Source organism: Pteropus alecto, unplaced genomic scaffold, assembly GCF_000325575.1.
Source record: "Pteropus alecto unplaced genomic scaffold, ASM32557v1 scaffold479, whole genome shotgun sequence".
In the NCBI taxonomy this organism is placed as follows: Eukaryota; Metazoa; Chordata; class Mammalia; order Chiroptera; family Pteropodidae; genus Pteropus; species Pteropus alecto.
The window spans coordinates 2,439,585-2,447,775 of record NW_006492031.1 but is presented as its reverse complement, the minus strand read 5'-3'; positions in this window follow the sequence as shown (position 1 = coordinate 2,447,775).

Below are 8,191 nucleotides of genomic sequence, written 5' to 3'. Positions count from 1 at the left end.
CATGGAGGGGGCAGAATTGGGCGAGGTAGGGAATAAAGGATGATGGCCAGTCACCAGGATCCCAGTAGCTTTTAATCTATTACTGCCCTCTTTTAATGCAACTTCTGTGTCAACTGCATTACTTCCACCAGCTCTGCCTGCTGCACTGAACTGTGAAGCCAGTGGGATGCCACCCTCAGAGTGTCCTAGAGTTTCCCAGTATTGATTCTTTGATGCTCTGGGGTGTGAATTATAATTATTTCATTAAGCCCTTTAATGGGTATCAACTATGAACCTTCCGTAGCCCAGGCTGGGGGGCCAGGGCAAGGTCTGTGTCATTAACCTGTGTTCATCTCGTTGCCACCAATTGTCCAACCCTCGACCCTTTTTTCCCCTCCCATTATCGCGTCTGTAGTTTTAGTGGGAAGCAGGTCGATCTACTCTCAGAGAGGAGCTGTGAAGGGGAGTTGGCTAATTTGGGGAGGCTGTAGGGGAGGCCACGGTTGAGCAGATTGTACTGTTGGCTATTCACACTAAGGGACTAGCTAATCACTTGGTCAGATCTGCTCTGCCCAGTTCTGGTTTGCCTGTGCAGGGAGGTGATGCACAATACATTGGGACAAAGAGAGAGATCTTGCAGCTACTTTCTTGTGTGGCTTTGAGTCCTGTTGTATCTTAGGAATATTCCACACCCTCACTTAAGTCACTCAACAATCTTATTAGAGTGCTGTAGAAATGAAGGAATATAAAATACAGCCTTGTTCCCTCTGGAAGCCTCAACTCTAGTAAGTGGTAGAGGGATCTATAAGTGAATAGGTAGCAACAAGACACTAATGTGCGCTGAGATGGAACAAAGTAGCAGGAGTTATGACAACCTGTGGAAGGGCCCCGATCTGGCTTGGGGATCAAGGAGAGTTTTCTGGAGGGGCACATGACTAACTGAACCTGAAGAATGAGTGGGGAGATAGTCACAGGAAAGAGAAAGGGCACAATAATCAGTGGGAACAGTGTGTTTCAAAGGCCTGGAAGTGAAAGAGCGAAGGCACGTGAGATTTTGGGGACCTCATCTAGTTGGGTAAGGCTATGTATGAGGTGGGCAAAAGTCCCTCTGAACCCTAGTTTCTTATCTTCTACCCACCTGCCATTGTGATAAATCTCATTGAGAGACTTAGGAAAACTCAAGAGTTCCAGGTGGCATTTTTCATCATTTTATTAGATGCTTTCTTGTTTGTACCATACTTTCCTATAGGCCAAAAGTGATTTTTTATTTTATTGTTTGGTTTGTGTGGTGGTTTTAAAACATGTTGATAATTTTCTTTTTTTGACACAGTTGCCATCAAGGTATGGAGTCTCATTCCTCTCCCCTTGAATATAAGCCATCTTCAGAGACTGACTTATAATGGATAGAGTGTGGAGAGAGTAACACTAGATAACTTCCACATCTAGATTATTAAATCCATGCTGCTTCATCTGTTTCTCTAGATATTCACTGTACGAGTCTTCATTTGCCTTGTAGGAAGTATGGTTTCTCTGAGGCATGTATGTGGAAAGACCATGTAGAAAGAGAAATATGCTTGAGGAATCCCAGCCTTTGAGTGGTCCTACTAGGCACCAGCCATATGAGTGAAGAAGCCTTGAAGATGACTCCAGCCATCATCTGACTGCATCTTCATTCAGGAAGAGAAATGGTCAACTGAGAAATGGGCAACTGAGTCCAGTCAAACCCCAGGTTCATTAGCAAAATAAATGATTGTTATTGTTTAAATTTACTGCTTTAGGGTGATTTGTTACACAATAGTAAATAACTAGAATGGTTAGATTTGGTTAAGTTCTTATCATTAAGTTTGGTTAATTTAGCTTTAAAATGAATCTTAAAACCAGGTAGTATGAGTCCTTCAACTTTGTTTTTCTTTTTAAAGTTTGTTTTGACTCTTCTAGATATTTTGCTTTTCCATGTAAATTTAAGAAATTAACTCAATTTCTAAAAAAGCCTGTGTGAATTATAATTGGGATTTTAATCACTCTATAGGTTAGGTTGGGTAAAGTTGACATCTTGATATTGAGTCACAGTCCATGAACAGGCTATATATCTCTCCATTTATTTAGGTCTTTTAAAATTTCAGTCAGCAAGGTTTTGTAGTTTAAAAAAGAGAAATGTCTTTTGTTAAATTGGTTCCTAATTACATTTTTATGCTATTGTAAATGGAACTTTTAAAATTTTTTTTCAATTAATTGCTTCTACTTTGTAGGAATACAGTTATACTTAAATATTGACCATGCATTATGTGATTTTGCTAAATTTACTTATTAATTCCAGTAATGTGGAGTTCCTTAAGGTTTTTTCCATAAACAATAATGTGATCTACGAGTAAAGATGACTTATTTCTTCTTTTCCAGTCTATGTACCTTTTACTTATTTTTCTTTCCTTATTGTTTTGGCTAGGACCCTTATTAAAATGTTGGCTAGAATGATGAGAGTGGACATTCTTGCCTTGTTTCTGAACTTAAGAAAACATTTAATATTTTACCATTAAGTAGGATATTAACTTTGGATTTTTCGTAAATGCTCATAGTTTGGGTTTTGGTATCGCGCTTACATTATGAATAACTTTGTTGAGCATGGCAACCTATCCATGACAAAACTGCCAAGAGAGATCAAAATGGAGGAAGAGGACTAGTACAAATAAACATAGGAGCATGGCCTCATCATTTGAAGGAAATGAGCAAAACTGAAGTAGTAAGAAGTGTTGCAAGATGTGGCTATTCAAGATAGCCTGGGAAGAATGGAGATAGGTAGAACCAAAAGAGAATAAAATCCTCAGGATGGGGCTTGTGGATTTAGAATGGCTTCCTTCTTCCTCTCCTCTTATTCACTTTTCAAAAGCCAGCTGAAGTCTTTTCTCTCCAGAACTCTCCTAGGCAAAGTTGGTGACTCCCCCATTCAGTGCTCACTACACACTTTGCACCTTTAGGATAGCGCGTCACCATTTTGGAGATGTCTGTGTGCTTGGAGGTCACCCCCACTTGACAGTGCGACCCTCTGAGGTTGGGACTGTGTCTTCTTTTTCATATCTCACCCCTCCCCTAGGCCTTGCCTCCCTGGGAATCATGGAACAGAGTCAGAGCTCTGGGGTGGTACCATATTGCTCCAGCTGTGCAAACCTCAACAAGCTTTTCCTCTGAAAATGCTTTCCTTTAAAATATAGTTCTCTTCTAAGAACTTGTACCAAGGTTGTTACTTACTTCTTAGAGACTCGGTGTTCTCATTTATAAAAACAAACAAATAAATAAAAGAATAATCATACCTATCTTAGAGGTAGTTGCTACTTGCTCTTTTCTTTTTTCTGGTGAGGGGTGGTAGGCATCCAATGCATATTTGTTGAATAAAGGGACATAGGTTTGTATTGGAACAGAGCTGAGGCCTAAAGATGAACAAAGAGACAATCTTGCATGATCCCTAATACCAGGGTGTGAATTTGGGTGGGAAAATGATTAGTTAAACCCTACCAGGTTTTGGAAAATGTACACTGTAGTGCAGTGGGGTTCTCAACCCTATTAGAGTTTGAATCTCTTTTTTATAATAAATAGTGTATAACATTCTATTTACTACCCTGGAATAAAATTCATAGATAACCAAATTATTACATATAATGTTCTAATTATAAATCTGAAGGAGAATGAAAGAAAAATGATATGCCATAAAACAATATGTGTTTCAAATGCTCAAGTTTAGTTAAACTGGAAGACACAAAGAACCTGTAAGATGCTCACCCCTTCTTCAGAATCATTGTGAAAGCAAGTTACACAGACTGATGTAGTGCTTTGGTGGCTCAGACATCAATGGCACTGCTGTCACGACATGCTTTCCTGAACTGATGAGTAAATCTTTGTAATCTCCCAAATGAAACAAGGTACATTCATCTCTTATTTTACATGGTATTTTCATTCTAGGAAAATGCAGTGTATTTTAAAACCATGTAAAAAATACTTCATGTTATTTTTGTACAATATAACTAAAGAAAGATATTCATAGTTAGCTACATGGATATCTGGAAGATACTCAGAAATAACTGGGCTATGGAAATTTCTTCGATGTGCAGGACTGACCTGTGTATTAAAACATATGAAGCATCCCTCCCTCCCACTCACTAAAGACCAGTCATGCCTCCAATTATGGTAACAATCAAAAATGGGGACACTAACACGTCTGAGCCTAAGCCCTGATTCTGGAGTTAGCTCTGGGTTCAAAAACCCTGGCACTGCCCGCTTTTGACTATGTGGCTTCTTGACTTTCAGTTTCTTTACCTACAAAAGGGGGATGATATTTACAGTCAAAGATGTGTAAAGGTTGAAATGACATTTAGTACAGTGTCAAGTACCTAACACTCATAAATAGCTAACATGTACTGAGCACTTGTTATTTACCGTGAATAGTAACCACCCTCTGAGTTTAGTGCTGTTATTAACTCTAATTTTCAGTTGAGTAAGTGAGGCCCAAGTTACTTGCCCTAGGTCACGTAGAAAGTGACATGGTAGAGATATGAACACAGGCAGTCTGATTTCCAAGCCTGATTACCCATCACACCATATGACTCTATTAAGAGCACTACCAGGCAAGACTCTTCTAACTTGCCAAGATTTAATCCCTTCTGAAAGCACACTGCTCTTATAAAGATCTCTACTGACTAACTCTCTAGAATATTGACAAGATTTGAGGAGGAAAGGGCAGCTAGGCCAAGTGAGAGGGAAAGGGGCAAAGGGTAGGTGAACCATCCCATCAATTCCTTCTGCATTTCCTGTCAACCCACTCCCTTGAGTGGAGGATTGAGAGTTTCCGGCCTGGGGCGAGGAGCTTCCTGAGCTATCATCGTGCCAAGGAAACAAGTCTGGAATGGGCGAGGTGGCTTGCTGAATTGGATAGGCCACTTGCTTTAGCACAGGTTGATTTAGGCTCCATCCAAAGCCCGATTTTCTAAAGTTTAGAGCAATCTGTCGATTCACATCGACACTGAGAAAACATCGACACTGAGAAAGGTGTTATGCTGACTCCAGAGGGGCAAAATGAGTCTCATAAACTTCCTGTTCTAAGGAGCTCATGGTGGAGAATCAGCAGGAGACTCTGTTAGCTGGGAAAGGAAGGCCTGAGGAGGGCGGGATGGCTATTTTTGAATAGTTGAAGAATGTTAATATATTCTACTCTGGAGGTCAGAACTGGCATCTATGGCTGGGTTGAAGTGGCAGGAAGCAGTTTTAAGGATATTATGCCAGTTATTGAGTGATCGTCTCTAGCTCCAAATCCATTCTTTTAAACTCTGCTTTTTGATGTTGGTTCTGGAATTCTGAAAACCACATTTCTCCTTGCCAACTGGATCCCTGTTAAGTCCCCCTGTTAGGGGAAATCAAAGGGAGACTAGAAAGCAGGAGGAAGGATAAGGGACTTCCATCTAGTTTGCCGTTACTGATAGCATCACCCAGCAATGGCCCTTCACCATGATGGTGGCAATTGGTTCTAGTTTCCAGGTTTTTTCCAGCGTACCCAGAACGATATCATTGTGCCCCATTCAGAGGTTGTCACTACTGTATAGAACTGCCTCCTCAGACATCTGAATCCCAGATTCATTAGGCTCCTCCAAGCTCCTGAGGTACCAGCAGCAACCAAGCAGCAGCCCCTTCTCAGAGGGTCAGCTCCAGTCTTATAGGCTCCTCCTCCAAGCTGTTAGGCTCCAATAGCTCCCTTCCATTCTCTTGGTGCCCCAGCTTTAGAGGGAGTATTGTCCTGAAGTTATTGTTTCAGTCTCCGCTTTTAGCTTTGCCAGTTATCAATACCTATTCAACCAGTTTCTTATAGGAAATTCTCTCCATTGAGACCCCTAGTGTGGTTTATGGTTTCCTAACTGGACCCTGACATAACTACTGACAAGAAAGCTTATAGTATAACCAACTAGACTGGTTAAAAACTAAGTGTATGATTTAGGAGGTTGCAAAATCTTCATTGCTGAAAGTATGGAATCACAGAATTTGAAGACCTGAAAGTATCTTTAGAAATTTATTATACCTCATTATTTTACTGAAACTCAGAAAATTAACTGGCTCACTGAAAAATATGCTATTTTATTTAACACTTCTATATAGCATTCCCTATATGCCAGACATTGTTCTGAACGCTATAAATATTAGCTCATTTAAATTTCATAACAACACTCTGACATAGGTACTATTATTATTCTCCCCTTTTCTAGAATAGGAAATCGAGATACAGAGAGGTTAAGTAACTTGCCCAAGGTCACACAGGTAGTAAATCAGAGAACTGAGATTTGGACAAAGATTTCCAGCTTGAGTTCCTACTTTTAATCATTTTCTGTGTTGTGGTTAACTAGCAGCTGTGTCTAGTCTAGGACAACTAGCATTCCTTTACTGCCATGCCAATGGTAGGGCAGATTGCCACTGGAGACCAGATTTCGATATTGGTGAGCTGAGGTGCTAATTTCTTTTACATTCTAATAAATTTCCTGTTATTTGCCGCAACAAATTCTATGGTATATTTATTCACCACCAAAGGAAAAGTTCTCTAGCACCTACACAGTGTCTGGCACTGTGTAGAGTAGATATTCAATCCATGTTTAAAGAAAGATTATGTATGTAATTACTGTTAGCAGTGTAGCAGCAACACCTGAAGTTTATATTAAAACTTAAAAATATTTTAAAAATTAAAAAAAAATTAATAGTGGTAAAGTATTATAACAAACCATTTAGTATTAAGTATGTTTACATTGTTGTACAACTAATCTCCAGAACTTTTTTATATTGCAAACTGAAACTCTACATCCATGAAACAACTCCCTATTTCCCACTCCTCTAACTCCTTGCTGCTGGCAACTCCCATTCTACTTCCTGTTTGTAAGAGTTTGACTACTCTAAATTCCTCATATATAGAACATTTTTAAAAAAATAACAAATTAATTTTACATTCTTAATCTTATTTGATCACAACAATAATCTTATAAGCAGTCAGGACAGAGGCTCTCAGAAAGAGGCCTGGACCACTTCCAATTTTTTAGGCTCTCAAAATACTAAGATATTGCAAATCGAGATTATAAAAATTGTGTCATATTTAAAATTTTACATTGAATGACTGAATACTTTAAAAAATGCAGTGCCATATTCTTGTTCCAGACAAATTTATTTAAAAAATTTCTTAGAGCGTACTGCAGGTTTGGTCCAAAACTGACACATATATTGCAAATTGGATGATGAACATACCTTTCAATCTTGTTAGTATTTCTCTGTGGCTTGATGTATATTTTGAGATAATGTCAAAATCTAAACTTGATGTCCTTCATTAATGTGAGGTTCAGGTGAAATTACCATTTCTCCCTCTCTACCAATGTTTCCCATCGTGAAAGGCCTTGGGGCAGACGTCATCCTCATTTTTACAAACCAGAAAATTCTCAGCAAGTATCGTTTCTAGCTGAAGATATGACAACAAATTTGGTGGTGGGTCAAGACTTGAACTTAGGTTTTAACTTTAAGCCTAAATGCTCCAAGCACCACGCCCAACTGTCAGGGGCTCTCTGCATTTCAGTTCACTGCTAACATAGGCAGAATGTCAATAGGGCTGCAGTGCAGAATGCTTCTGTGGGTTCTGCTGGGCATGCTGATTGAAATGGGCTACCTTGAGGGTAGTGAGATCCCAGGCTTTGGGAACAGTCAAGAAGAGGTCTGACTAACACAATTTGGATTTGCTGCAAAAAAGATTTAAGAATGGGGGTGGGGGTGAGAGTACGGAGGAGGATGTGACATTAGATTATTTCCAATTTCTGTTCAGACACACCAGCACAGGGCCGTGCCCAAACCATCCAGGTCTCTGCTCCCTGAGAGGAAGCTGTCTGGCTGCGCATTCATTTCTCCACCTTTTCATTTTCAGCCAGCAGCCGTGGTTGTTGGGCAGCAACAGCTTAATTTGAACAATTGGGCTCTGGTTTCCCGAGGAAAACAGTCCGGGCGCCTCAGCCATCCATCAGTATTCTCTTCAGTCCCCCGACAGCTGCTCATTGCAGGCTGGCTCAACCTGTGGTGACCTTATCTTCTCACACAGAGCAGAAGAGGATTTGGGAAAAATTAGTTATATTAGTGACTCCATGAAACATTCCGTTTACTTGTGATATGACAAATATTTCAGCCATTAGGATCTCACTGTCTCTTATCATCTTAA